A 15,796-nucleotide genomic window follows, 5' to 3' on the forward strand; every position below is an offset into this window, starting at 1 on the left:
GCTCCTGAGGACACATGGGAATATCGTCAAGCTAGTTTTCATCACGTTCATAAGATTCGCGTTCGGTACTTTGATAATCTGATATGTGGGTGGCCCGGTGCTTGGGTACTGTCCTTACTTGGACAAGCATCCCACTTATGATTAACCTCTATTGCAAGCATTCGCAACTACAACAAAAGTATTAAGGCAAACCTAACCATAGCATGAAACATATGGATCCAAATCAGCCCCTTACGAAGCAACGCATAAACTAGGGTTTAAGCTTTTGTCACTCTAGCAACCCATCATCTACTTATTACTCCCCAATGCCTTTCTCTAGGCCCAAATAATGGTGAAGTGTCATGTAGTCGACGTTCACATGACACCACTAGAGGGATGACAACATACATCTCATTAAAATATCGAACGAAGACCAAATTCACATGACTACTAATAGCAAGACTTCTCCCATGTCCTCAGGAACAAACGTAACTACTCACAAAGCATATTCATGTTCATAATCAGAGGGGTATTAATATGCATATTGGATCTGAACATATGATCTTCCACCAGATAAACCAACTAGCATCAACTACAAGGAGTAATTAACACTACTATCAACCCACAGGTACCAATCCCGGACTTGGAGACAAGAGATGAACTAGGGTTTTGAGAGGAGATGGTGCTGGTGAAGATGTTGATGGAGATTGCCCTCTCCCGTTGAGAGGAGCGTTGGTGATGACGATGGCGATGATTTCCCCCTCCCGGAGGGAAGTTTCCCCGGCAGAACAGCTCCGCCAGAGCCCTAGATTGGTTCCGCCAAGGTTCCGCCTCGTGGCGGTGGAGTTTCGTCCGAGAAGATGGCTTATGATTTTTTTTCTCATCGAAAGACTTCATATAGCAGAAGATAGCCATCGGAGGGCCACCAGGGGGCCCACGAGGTAGGGGGGCACGCCCAGGGGGTAGGGGCGTGCCCCCCACCCTCGTGGGCAGGGTGTGGCCCCCCTGGTGAACTTCTTCCACTGAGTATTTTTTATATATTCTGAAAACGTCTTCCATGAAGTTTCAGGACTTTTGGAGCTGTGCAGAATAGGTCTCTAATATTTGCTCCTTTTCCAGCCCAGAATCCCAGCTGCCGACATTCTCCTTCTTTATGTAAACCTTGTAAAATAAGAGAGAATAGGCATAAGTGTTGTGACATAATGTGTAATAACAGCCCATAATGCAATAAATATCGATATAAAAGCATGATGCAAAATGGACGTATCAACTCCCCCAAGCTTAGACCTCGCTTGTCCTCAAGCGAAAGCCGAAATCGAAAAATATGTCCACATGTTTAGAGATAGAGGTGTCGATAAAAATAAAATACGGACATGAGGGCATCATGATCATTCTTAGAACAGCAACTTATATAATTCTTGTCATATGATTTCTTATGCTAGAGTAATAAGTCAATCACAATTTCAAGTATGAATCGTAAACTTCATTGAAAACTAACAAACTATAATCTCAGTCATTGGAGCAATTGCAATTTATCATAACATAGGAAAGAGTCAATATATAAGAGCTTTTCAGCAAGTCCACATACTCAACAATCATATAGTCTTCCACAATCGCTGACACTCACGCAATACTTATGGGTATGGAGTTTTAATAGGACACAGAGAAAGATATGGGCTTATAGTTCTGCCTCCCAACGTTTTACCTCAAGGGTAATGTCAACAATAATAGTTCATGGAGACTCACATCCAATTAGCCATATATACCAGGATCTTTCCAACATATTGTGCTTGCCAAAGGATAAAATGTAAAAAGGAATGGTGAAGATCACCAGGACTCTTATGCAATGTAGGAGATAAAAGTAAAAGATATGCCCTTCGCAGAGGGAAGCAGAGGTTGTCATGCGCTTTTATAGTTGGATGCACAAAATCTTAATGCGAAAGAACGTTACTTTATATTGCCACTTGTGATATGGACCTTTATTATGCAGTCTGTCGCTTTTATTTCTTCCATATCACACGATCGTATAAAGTTTATTTTCTCCCACACTAATAAGTCATACATATTTAGAGAGCAATTTTATTGCTTTGTACCGATGACAACTTACTTGGAGGATCTTACTCAATCCATAGGTAGGTATGGTGGACTCTCATGGCAAAACTGGTTTAAGGGTATTTGGAAGCACAAGTAGTATCTCTACTTGGTGCGATGAATTTGGCTAGCATGAGAGGGAAAGGCAAGCTCAACCATGTTGGATGATCCATGACAATATAATTTATCTCAGATGCAAGAAAACATAACCCATTACGTGTCTTCCTTGTCCAACGTCAACTCTTTAGCATGTCATATTTTAATGAGTGCTCACAATCATAAAAGATGTCCAAGATGGTATATCTATATGTGAAGACCTCTCTTTCTTTATTACTTCATATTAATTGCAACGATGACCAAAACTATGCCTGTCAACTCTCAACAACTTTTATTCATCATACTTTTTCTATGTGAGCTCATTACTCTCCATGAGATACACATGATCTCTTTGTTTCTTTTTATTTCTTTCTCTTTTCTTTTATTCACTTAAGATCATGGCAAAAGAATCAAGCCTTTGACTCAACACTAATCTTTATTATATAGCTCACAGACTCGATTACATTAAGGAATTATAAAGCAAAACTCACAACTAGATCATACTAAGAACTTTTATTCTACTAGATCAAGATATTACCAAAAGGATTGAACTAAGAAAAACGGTAAAGATAAAAGTGATGGTGATACGATACCGGGGCACTCCCCCAAGCTTGGCGGTTGCCAAGGGGTGTGCCCATGCCAGATACTCAATTCTTCTTTGTTGGTGGAGACAGTGATGATTTTGTTGATGGCGTAGGCTTCTTCCTTAATTTACGCTTGAGGACAGAATTTTGGTCCCTTAGGTCCTCGATCTCTTGCTCCAGGCTCAGTATCTTTTTGCATAGTTCCTGCTTATTTTCCTGCAAGAGGCGAAAAGGGATAAACTCGATCTTATGTTTCTTTACTCTATCCGGGAGGCTTGACTTTTTGAACTCCACATGCATGTCCCCAGGTTGAGGTAGTGGGACTTCATCTTCATCTGAGCTCGTCTCCTCCTTTCCCTTAGGTTCATAGTCCTCTTCTTCTTACAAAGTCCAACCACAATGCTCCACATCCCCATAGACCTTAGGATCTGCAAGGTAATCAGCCACATAACTTTCTCCTTCCGAATCCTGGGACGACATGTTGCTCTAATCTGCAGCAGGACAGCTCGAAACAAAGACAAGAGATACTTGCGTGATACGGGAGTCAAAACCTCCAGGAGATTATATAATGAATTTTTAACGACCAAAATACGTAACGTGTACAAAAACGGATTCCGGAGAGCACACGAGGTGCCCACGAGGTAGGGGGGCGCCCAGGGGGGTAGGGCACGCCCTCCACCCTCGTGGAGCCCTCGTGTCCTTTCCGGACTGCTTCTTATTTTTCTATTTTTCTAAATATTCCAAAATGGAGAAATATTGCCTTAAAAACTGTTTTGGAGTCGGTTTACTTACCGTACCACATACCTATTCCTTTTTGGAGTCTGAAACGTTCCGGAAAGTGTCCCTTATGTATTCCTCCGGGGTTACGGTTTCAATAACATTTGTTTCAACATTTATGTGATTACCTGAGATATAATGTTTGATTCTTTGACCGTTCACCACCTTTGGATTTGTGCCTTCGAAGTTGTTGATTTTTATGGCACCGGAATGATAGACCTCCTCGATAACGTAAGGACCTTCCCATTTGGAGAGGAGTTTTCCTGCAAAAAATCTTAAATGAGAGTTGTATAGCAATACATAATCACCTACATTAAACTCACGCTTTTGTATCCTTTTATCATGCCATCTTTTAACTTTTTCTTTAAACAACTTGGCATTCTCATAGGCTTGGGTTCTCCATTCATCGAGTGAGCTAATATCAAATAACCTCTTCTCACCGGCAAGTTTAAAATCATAATTGAGCTCTTTAATAGCCCAATATGCCTTGTGTTCTAGTTCGAGAGGTAAGTGACATGCTTTTCCATAAACCATTTTATACGGAGACATACCCATAGGATTTTTATATGCAGTTCTATAGGCCCATAATGCATCATCAAGTTTCTTGGACCAATTCTTCCTAGATCTATTAACAGTCTTTTGCAAAATTAATTTGAGTTCTCTATTACTCAATTCTACTTGACCACTAGACTATGGGTGATAAGGAGATGCAATTATATGATTAACATCATACTTAGCAAGCATTTTACAGAAAACACTATGAATAAAATGTGAACCACCATCAGTCATTAAATATCTAGGGACTCCAAATCTTGGAAAAATAACTTCTTTAAGCATTTTAATAGAGGTGTTATGATCAGCACTACTAGTTGGAATAGCTTCTACCCACTTAATAACGTAATCAACAGCAACTAAAATATGTGTATATCCATTAGAGGAAGGAAACGGTCCCATATAGTCAAAGCCCCAAACATCAAATGGTTCAATAACGAGCGAATAGTTCATAGACATTTCTTGACGTCTACTAATATTACCAATTATTTGACATTCATCACAAGATAAGACAAACTTACGGGCATCCTTGAAGAGAGTAGGCCAATAAAAACCAGATTGCAATACTTATGTGTAGTTCTATCTCCAGCATGGTGTCCTCCATAAGCTTCGGAGTGACACTTGCGTAGGATCTGTTCCTGTTCATGCTCAGGTACACAACATCTAATAACACCATCTACTCCTTCTTTATAAAGATGTGTGCCATCTCAAAAGTAATGCCTCAAATCATAGAAGAACTTTTTCTTTTGCTGGTATGTGAAGCTAGGTGGTATAAACTTAGCAACAATGTAATTAGCATAATCGGCATACCATGGAGCAGTATGAGAAGTATTTATGACATTTAATTGCTCATCAAGAAAGCTATCATCAATAGGTAGTGGGTCATCAAGCACATTTTCTAACCTAGACAAGTTGTCTGCAACGGGGCTCTCAGCTCCCTTTCTATCAACAATATGTAAGTCAAATTCTTGTAGCAAGAGAACCCATCTAATAAGTCTAGGTTTAGCATCTTTCTTTTCCATAAGATATTTAATAGCAACATGATCAGTGTGAATAGTTACTTTAGAATCAACAATGTAAGGTCTGAACTTATCACAAGCAAATACAACTGCTAAGTATTCTTTTTCAATAGTAGCATAATTTCTTTGAGCATTGTCTAGGGTTTTACTAGCATATTGAATAACATTTAATTTCTTATCAACTCTTTGCCCTAGAACAGCACCTACAGCATAATCACTAGCATCACACATAATTTCAAAGGGTAAATTCCAATCAGGTGGCTGAACAATAGGTGCAGAGATCAATGCTTTCTTAAGTATTTCAAATGCTTCTACACAATCATCATCAAAGACAAATGGTATATCTTTTTGTAATAAATTAGTCAGAGGCCAAGAAATTTTTCAGAAGTCCTTAATGAACTTCCTATAAAATCTGGCGTGACCAAGGAAACTTCTTATACCTTTGATGTCCTTGGGACATGGCATCTTTTCAATAGCATCAACCTTGGCTTTATCAACTTCAATACCTCTTTCGGAAACTTTATGCCCCAAGGCAATACCTTCATTAACCATAAAGTGGCACTTTTCCCAATTAAAGACAAGATTAGTTTCTTCACATCTCTGCAAAACTCGATCAAGGTTGCTTAAGCAATCATCAAAAGAAGATCCATAGACGGAGAAATCGTCCATGAAAACCTCACAAATCTTTTCACAAAAGTCAGAGAATATAGCCATCATGCATCTTTGAAAGGTAGCAGGTGCATTACATAAACCAAAAGGCATACGTCTATAAGCAAAAGTACCAAAAGGGCAAGTAAAAGTAGTCTTTGATTGATCTTTAGCTGACACAGGTATTTGAGAGAAACCAGAATAACCATCTAGAAAGCAAAAATGTGTATGTTTGGATAATATTTCTAGCATTTGATCGATAAAATGTAAGGGGTAATGATCCTTTTTAGTGGCCTTATTTAATTTATGAAAATCAATTACCATCCTATATCCTGTAATAATTCTTTGAGAATCAATTCATCTTTATCATTAGGAACGACAGTAATACCTCCCTTCTTAGGGACACAATGGACAGGGCTTACCCACTGACTATCAGCAATGGGATAGATTATACCTGCCTTAAGGAGCTTTAGTATTTCCTTTCTTACCACTTCTTTCATTTTAGGATTTAGCCGTCGTTGATGATCACGAACTGGTTTAACATCTTCTTCCAAATTTATTTTATGTTGACATAGAGTGGGACTAATGCCCTTAAGATCATCAAGAGTATACCCAATAGCAGCACGATGCTTCTTCAGAGTTTTCAATAATCTCTCTTCCTCATGCTCTGAAAGGTTAGCACTAATAATAACAGGATATATCTTTTTCTCATCAAGATAAGCATATTTAAGAGTATCAGGCAACAGTTTAAGCTCAAACACGGGATCACCCTTGGGTGGAGGAGGATCCCCTAGGATTTCAACAGATAAATTGTTTTTCAGAATAGGTTCCTATTTAAAGAATACTTCATCTATTTCCCTTCTTTCATTCATAAACATATCATTTTCATGGTCTAGCAAATATTGTTCTAAAGAATCACTAGGAGGTACGGCAATAGAAGCAAGACCAATAATATCCTTACTAGGTAATTCTTCTTCACGGTGTTGTCTACTAAATTTCGAGAAATTAAATTCATGAGACATATCATCTAAACTGATAGTAACAACATCCCTTTTTCAATCTATGGTAGCATTAACAGTGTTCAGGAAGGGTCTACCGAATATAATAGGACAAAAGCTATCTTGTGGGGAACCAAGAACAAGAAAATCAGCAGGATATTTAGTTTTCCCACACAAGACTTCAACATCTCTAACAATTTCCATTGGTGAAATAGTATCTCTACTAGCAAGTTTAATTGTGACATCAATATCTTCTAACTCAACAGGTGCAATATCATGCATAATTTCTCTATATAGGCTAATAGGTATTGCACTAGCACAGGCACCCATATCACATAAGCCATGGTAACAATGATCTCCTATTTTAACAGAAATAACAGGCATGCCTACCACAGGTCTAGGTTTATCTTTAGCACACGGTTTTGCAATTCTAGCAGTTTCATCACAGAAATAAATAACATGCCCATCAATATTATCAGACAAGAGATCTTTAACAATAGCAATATTAGGTTCAACTTTAACTTTCTCGGGAGGTGTATAAGTTTTAATATTGCTTTTACGAACTACAATTGAAGCTTTAGCATGATCCTTTATCCTAACAGGGAAAGGTGGTTTCTCAACATAAGAAGTAGGAACAACAGGATCATTATAAGTGATAATCTTTTCTTCAACTTTAATAGGTGAAGCTACTTTTACTTCTATGGGAGGATGATATTTAAACCACTTCTCCTTGGGGAGATCAACATAAGTAGCAAAAGATTCACAGAAAGAAGCTACTATGTCAGAGTCAAGTCCATATTTAGTGCTAAATTTATGGAAAACATCGGTATCCATAAAAGATTTAACACAATCAAACTTAGGTGTCATACCTGACTCCTTACCTTCGTCGAGGTCCCAATCTTCAGAGTTGCCTTTAATCCTTTCCAATAAATCCCATTTGAATTCAATAGTCTTCATCATAAAAGAGCCAGCACAAGAAGTATCAAGCATGGTGCGATTGCTATCAGAAAGCCGAGCATAAAAATTTTGAATAATCATTTCTCTTGAGAGCTCATGATTGGGGCATGAATATAACATTGATTTAAGCCTCCCCCAAGCTCGAGCGATGCTTTCTCCTTCGCAAGACCAAAAATTATATATATAATTGCAATCACGATGAACAAGATGCATAGGATAAAACTTCTGATGAAATTCCAATTTCAATCGTTTGTAGTTCCATGACCCCATATCATCACATAGCCTATACCATGTCGATGGATATCCCTTCAAAGATAAAGGGAAGACCTTCTTCTTAACAACATCTCCTGGTACACCTGCAAGCTTAAATAATCCACAAACTTCATCCACATATATTAGATGCTCATCAGGATGCTTCATTCCATCTCCTACAAAAGGATTAGCTAGCAGTTTTTCTATCATACCCGAAGGAATTTCAAAGCATACATTTTCATTTTCAGTAGGTTCAGTAGGTTGAGGAGCAACTCTTTGCTCTACTGGTCAGGGTGAAGATACCCCGAACAAGCCCCTCAGAGGATTACTTTCCATAGTAACAAGTGACAGTAATTTTCAGCACACTATATAAATTTTTCCTTACCAAATTCCACCTACCAAAGGCGATTCACTCCCCGGCAACGGCGCCTGAAAAGAGTCTTGATGATCCACAAGTATAGGGGATCTATCGTAGTCCTTTCGATAAGTAAGAGTGTCGAACCCAACGAGGAGCAGAAGGAAATGATAAGCGGTTTCCAGCAAGGTATTGTTTGCAAGTACTGAAAGAAGTGGTAACAGATAGTTTTGTGATAGGATAACTTGTAGCGAGCAACAAGTAACAAAAGTAAATAAAGTGCATCAAGGTGGCCCAATCCTTTTTGTAGCAAAGGACAAGCCTGGACAAACTCTTATATAGAGAAAAGCGCTCCCGAGGACACATGGGAATATCATCAAGCTAGTTTTCCTCACGTTCATAAGATTCGCGTTCGGTACTTTGATAATCTGATATGTGGGTGGACCGGTGCTTGGTAGTGTCCTTACTTGGACAAGCACCCCACTTATGATTAACCTCTATTGCAAGCATCCTCAACTACAACAAAAGTATTAAGGCAAACCTAACCATAGCATGAAACATATGGATCCAAATCAGCCCCTTACGAAGCAACGCATAAACTAGGGTTTAAGCTTCTGTCACTGTAGCAACCCATCATCTACTTATTACTCCCCAATGCCTTTCTCTAGGCCCAAATAATGGTGAAGTGTCATGTAGTCGACGTTCACATGACACCACTAGAGGGATGACAACATACATCTCATTAAAATATCGAACGAAGACCAAATTCACATGACTACTAATAGCAAGACTTCTCCCATGTCCTCAGGAACAAACGTAACTACTCACAAAGCATATTCATGTTCATAATCAGAGGGGTATTAATATGCATATTGGATCTGAACATATGATCTTCCACCAGATAAACCAACTAGCATCAACTACAAGGAGTAATTAACACTACTATCAACCCACAGGTACCAATCCCGGACTTGGAGACAAGAGATGAACTAGGGTTTTGAGAGGAGATGGTGCTGGTGAAGATGTTGATGGAGATTGCCCTCTCCCGTTGAGAGGAGCGTTGGTGATGACGATGGCGATGATTTCCCCCTCCCGGAGGGAAGTTTCCCCGGCAGAACAGCTCCGCCAGAGCCCTAGATTGGTTCCGCCAAGGTTCCGCCTCGTGGCGGTGGAGTTTCGTCCGAGAAGATGGCTTATGATTTTTTTTCTCATCGAAAGACTTCATATAGCAGAAGATAGCCATCGGAGGGCCACCAGGGGGCCCACGAGGTAGGGGGGCACGCCCAGGGGGTAGGGGCGTGCCCCCCACCCTCGTGGGCAGGGTGTGGCCCCCCTGGTGAACTTCTTCCACTGAGTATTTTTTATATATTCTGAAAACGTCTTCCCTGAAGTTTCAGGACTTTTGGAGCTGTGCAGAATAGGTCTCTAATATTTGCTCCTTTTCCAGCCCAGAATCCCAGCTGCCGGCATTCTCTCTCTTTATGTAAACCTTGTAAAATAAGAGAGAATAGGCATAAGTATTGTGACATAATGTGTAATAACAGCCCATAATGCAATAAATATTGATATAAAAGCATGATGCAAAATGGACGTTTCAGAGTCATCCAGATCTGTGTCGAAGCTAGCATCGACGTAACCCTTTACGCCGAGCTCTTCATCACCTCCATAAACCAGAAACATATCCTTAGTCCTTTTCAGGTATTTTAGGATATTCTTGACCACTGTCCAGTGTTCCTTGCCGGGATTACTTTGGTACCTTCCTACCAAACTTACGACAAGGTTCACATCAGGTCTGGTACATCGCTTCTTCGTAGTTCGAAGGTTCACCGTTGTCTAACAGCATGATTTCCAGGACAGGGTTGCCGTACCACTCTGGTGCGGAACGTGTCCTTATGGACCTACAAAGTTTAGTAGCAACTTGATCCGAAGTTTCATGATCATCATCATTAACTTCTTCTCTAGTCGGTGCAGGCACCATAGAAACATCTTCCTGAGCTGCACGACTCTTCGGTTCAAGAGGCAGTACCTCATCAAATTCTACTTTCATCCCACTTACTTCTTTCGAGAGAAACTCTTTCTCTAGAAAGGATCCATTCTTGGCAACAAAGATCTTGCGTTCGGATCTGAGGTAGAAGGTATACCCAATAGTTTTCTTAGGGTATCCTATGAAGACGCATTTTTCTGACTTGGGTTCGAGCTTTTCAGGTTGAAGTTTCTTGACATAAGCATCGCATCCCCAAACTTTCAGAAACGACAGCTTACGTTTCTTCCCAAACCATAATTCATACGGTGTCGTCTCAACGGATTTCAACGGAGCCCTATTTAAAGTGAATGTGGTAGTCTCTAAAGCATAACCCCAAAATGATAGCGGTAGATCGGTAAGAGACATCATAGATCACACCATATCCAATAGAGTGCGATTACAACGTTCGGACACACCATTTCGCTGAGGTGTTCCAGGCGGCGTGAGTTGTGAAACAATTCCACATTTTCTTAGTGCGTGCCAAACTCGTGACTCAAATATTCCCCTACACGATCTAATCTTAAGAACTTTATCTTTCTGTCACGTTGATTCTCTACCTCACTCTGAAATTCCTTGAACTTTTCAAAGGTCTCAGACTTGTGTTTCATCAAGTAGACATACCCATATCTACTTAAGTCATCAGTGAGGGTGAGAACATAACGGTAGCCACCGCGAGCCTCAACGCTCATTGGACCGCACACATCAGTATGTATGATTTCCAATAAGTTGGTCGCTCGCTCCATTGTTCCGGAGAACGGAGTCTTGGTCATTTTGCCCATGAGGCATGGTTCACACGTGTCAAATGATTCATAATAAAGAGACTCAAAGTCCATCTGCATGGAGTTTCTTCATGCGTTTGACACAAATGTGACCAAGGCGGCAGTGCCACAAATATGTGGGACTATCATTATCAACCTTACACCTTTTGGCATTCACACTATGAATATGTGTAAGATCACGTTCGAGATTAAACAAAAACAAACCATTGACTAGCGGGGCATGACCATAAAACATATCTCTCATATAAATGGAACAACAATTATTCTAGAATTTAAATGAGTAGCCATATCACATTAAACGAGATCCTGATACAATGCTCATGCTCAAAGCTGGGACTAAATAACAATTATTAAGGTTTAAAACTAATCACGCAGGTAGATTTGGAGGTAGCGTGCCGACGGCGATCACATCGACCTTGGAACCATTCCTGACGCGCATCGTCACCTCGTCCTTCACCAGTCTCCGCTCATTCCGTAGCTCCTGTTTTGAGTTACAAATATGAGCAACCGCACCGGTATCAAATACCCAAGAGCTACTACGAGCGATGGTAAGGTACTGCAGGAAATATGCCCTAGAGGCAATAATAAAGTTGTTATTTATATTTCCTTATATCATGATAAATGTTTATTATTCATGCTAGAAGTATTAACCGGAAACTTAGTACATGTGTGAATACATAGACAAACAGAGTGTCACTAGTATGCCTCTACTTGACTAGCTCGTTGAATCAATGATGGTTATGTTTCCTAACCATAGGCGTGAGTTACCATTTGATTAACGGGATCACATCATTAGAGAATGATGTGATTGACTTGACCCACGCGTTAGCTTAGCAGGATGATCGTTTAGTTTGTTGCTATTGCTGTCTCCATAACTTATACATGTTCCTATGACTATGAGATCATGCAACTCCCGAATACCAGAGGAACACTTTGTGTGCTACCAAACGCCACAACGTAACTGGGTGATTATAAAGGTGATCTACATGTGTCTCCAATTGTGTTTGTTGAGTTGGCATAGATCGAGATTAGGATTTGTCAATCCGATTGTCGAAGAGGTATCTCTGGGCCCTCTCGGTAATGCACATCAATATAAGCCTTGCAAGCAATGTGACTAATGAGTTAGTTGCGGGATAATGCATTACGAAATGAGTGAAGAGACTTGCCGGTAACGAGATTGAACTAGGTATTGAGATACCGACGATCGAATCTCGGGCAAGTAACATACCGATGACAAAGGGAACAACGTATATCGTTATGCGGTTTGACCGATAAAGATCTTTGTAGAATATGTAGCAACCAATATGAACATCCAGGTTACGCTATTGGTTATTGACCCAGAGACGTGTCTCTGTAATGTCTACATAGTTCTCGAACCCGTAGGGTCCGCATGCTTAACGTTCGGTGACGATCGGTATTATGAGTTTATGTGTTTTGATGTACCGAAGATAGTTCGGAGTCCCGGATGTGATCACGGACATGATGATGAGTCTCGAAATGGTCGAGACATAAATATTGATATATTGGATGACTATATTCGGACACCGGATGAGTTCCGGGGGTCACCGTATAATTATCGGAGTGTCGGGGGGTTATCGGAACCCCCGGGGGAACTAATGGGCCAACATGGGCCTTGTGTGTGAGAGAGGAGGGGCCATAGCGCTGCCCCCCCACTTGGGAGTCCGAATTGGACAAGGAGGGGGCGGCGCCCCCTCTTTCCTTCCCTCTCTCCCTCTCTTTCCTTCCCCCTCATTCTTCCTAGTTGGACTAGGAAAGGAGGAGTCCTACTCGTACTAGGAGGAGGACTCCTCCCTCTCCTTGGCGCGCCCCAAGGCCGGCCGGCCTCCCCCTTGCTCCTTTATATACGGGGGCAGGGGCACCCTAGGACACACAAGTTGATTGTTTCCAGCTGTGTACGGTGCCCCCCTCCACCATAATCCACCTCGGTCATATCGTAGCGGTGCTTACGCAAAGCCCTGTTCCGGTAGCATCATCATCGCCATCACGCCATCGTGCTAACGAAGCTCTCCCTCGACACTCTACTGGATCGTGAGTTCGTGGGACGTCACCGAGCCGAACGTGTGCAGATCGCGGAGGTGTCGTACTTTCGATACCATGATTGGTCGATCGTGAAGACGTACGACTACATCAACCGCGCTATCATAACGCTTCTGCTTACGGTCTACGAGGGTACGTAGACAACACTCTCCCCTCTCATTGCTATGCATCACCATGATCTTGCGTGTGCGTAGGAATTTTTTTGAAATTACTACGTTCCCCAACAGTGGCATCCGAGCCAGGTCTATGCGTAGATGTTATATACACGAGTAGAACACAAAGGAGTTGTGGGCGTGGGTATGTACATATTGCTTACTGTCACTAGTTGGTTCTTGATTCAGCGGTATTGTTGGATGAAGCGCCCAGACCGACATTACGCATACGCTTACGCGAGACTGGTTCTACCGACGTGCTTCGCACACAGGTGGCTGGTGGGTGTCAGTTTCTCCAACTTTAGTTGAATTGGATTCAATGAACAGGGTTCTTTCTGAAGATCAAAAAGCAATCAATATTCCGCGTTGTGGTTTTTGATGCGTAGGTAAGAACGGTTCTTGCTCAGCCCGTAGCAGCCACGCAAAACTTGCAACAACAAAGTAGAGGACGTCTAACTTGTTTTTGCAGGGCATGTTGTGATGTGATATGGTCAAGACATGATGCTAAATTTTATTGTATGAGATGATCATGTTTATCGGCAACTGGCAGGAGCCATATGGTTGTCCCTTTATTGTATGAAATGCAATCGCCATGTAATTGCTTTACTTTATCACTAAGCGGTAGCGATAGTTGAAGGAAATATGCCCTAGAGGCAATAATAAAGTTATTATTTATTTCCTTATATCATGATAAATGTTTATTATTCATGCTAGAATTGCATTAGCCGGAAACTTAGTACATGTGTGAATACATAGACAAACAAAGTGTCACTAGTATGCCTCTACTTGACTAGCTCGTTGAATCAAAGATGGTTAAGTTTCCTAGCCATAGACATGACTTGTCATTTGATTAACAGGATCACATCATTAGAGAATGATGTGATTGACTTGACCCATCCGTTAGCTTAGCACGATGATCGTTTAGTTTGTTGCTATTGCTTTCTTCATGACTTATACATGTTCCTATGACTATAAGATTATGCAACTCCCGTTTATCGTAGGAACACTTTGTGTGCTACCAAACATCACAACATAACTGGGTGATTATAAAGGTGCTCTACAGGTGTCTCTGAAGGTACTTGTTGAGTTGGCATATTTCGAGATTAGGATTTGTCACTCCGATTATCGGAGAGGTATCTCTGGGCCCACTCGGTAATGCACATCACTATAAGCCTTGCAAGCATTGTAACTAATGATTTAGTTGCGGGATGTTGTATTACGGAACAAGTAAAGAGACTTGCCGGTAATGAGATTGAGCTAGGTATTGAGATACCGACGATCGAATCTCGGGCAAGTAACATACCGATGACAACGGGAACAACGTATGTTGTTATGCGGTTTGACCGATAAAGATCTTCGTAGAATATGTGGGAGCCAATATGAGCATCCAGGTTCTGCTATTGGTTATTGACCCGAGACGTGTCTCAATCATGTCTGCATAGTTCTCGAACCCGTAGGGTCCGCACGCTTAAAGTTCGGTGACGATAGGTATTATGAGTTTTTGTGTTTTGATGTACCAAAGGTAGTTCGGAGTCCCAAATATGATCACGGACATGACGAGGAGTCTCGAAATGGTCGAGACGTAAAGATTGATATATTGGACGACTATGTTCGGACACCGGAAAGGTTCCGGAAGGTTTCAGACGTATACCAGAGTGCCGGGGGGGGGGGGGGGGGTTACCGGAACCCCCGGGGGGCTTAATGGACCTACATGGGCCTTAGTGGAAATAGAGGGCAGCAAGGAAAGTGTGGGGCGCGCCCCCAAGGCCCAAACCGAATTGGTTTGGGGCAAGGGGGCCGGGCCCCTCTTTCCTTTTCCTCCTCTCCCTTTCCTTCCCCCTCTCGTACTCCTAGTAGGAAAAGGAGGAGTCCTACTCCTAGTGGGAGTAGGACTCCCCCTCTTGGCGCGCCTCTCCCTGGCCGGCCGCCTCCTCCCCTTGCTCCTTTATATACGGGGGCAGGGGGCACCCCATAGAGACAACAATTGATCATTGATCTCTTAGCCGTGTGCGGTGCCCCCCTCCACCATAATCCACCTTGATCATATCGTAGCGGTGCTTAGGCGAAGCCCTGCGTCGGTAGCATCATCGTCACCATCACCACGCCGTCGTGCTGACGAAACTCTCTTGTGAAGCTTTGCTGGATCGGAGCTCGCGGGATGTCATCGAGTTGAGCGTGTGCAAAACTCGGAGGTGCCGTGCGTTCGGTACTTGGATCGGTCAGATGGTGAAGACGTACGACTACATCAACCGCGTTGTGCTAACGCTTCCGCATTCGGTCTACGAGGGTACGTAGACACACTCTCCCCTCTCGTTGCTATGCATCACCATGATCCTGTGTGTGCATAGGAAAATTTTGAAATTACCACGTTCCCCAACAGTGGCATCCGAGCCAGGTTATTGCGTAGATGTTATATGCACGAGTAGAACACAAGTGAGTTGTGGGCGATACAAGTCATACTGCTTACCAGCATGTC

This window comes from Triticum urartu, chromosome 6A (assembly GCF_056163025.1).
Source record: "Triticum urartu cultivar PI428250 chromosome 6A, HENAU_Tu73, whole genome shotgun sequence".
NCBI classification, from domain to species: Eukaryota; Viridiplantae; Streptophyta; class Magnoliopsida; order Poales; family Poaceae; genus Triticum; species Triticum urartu.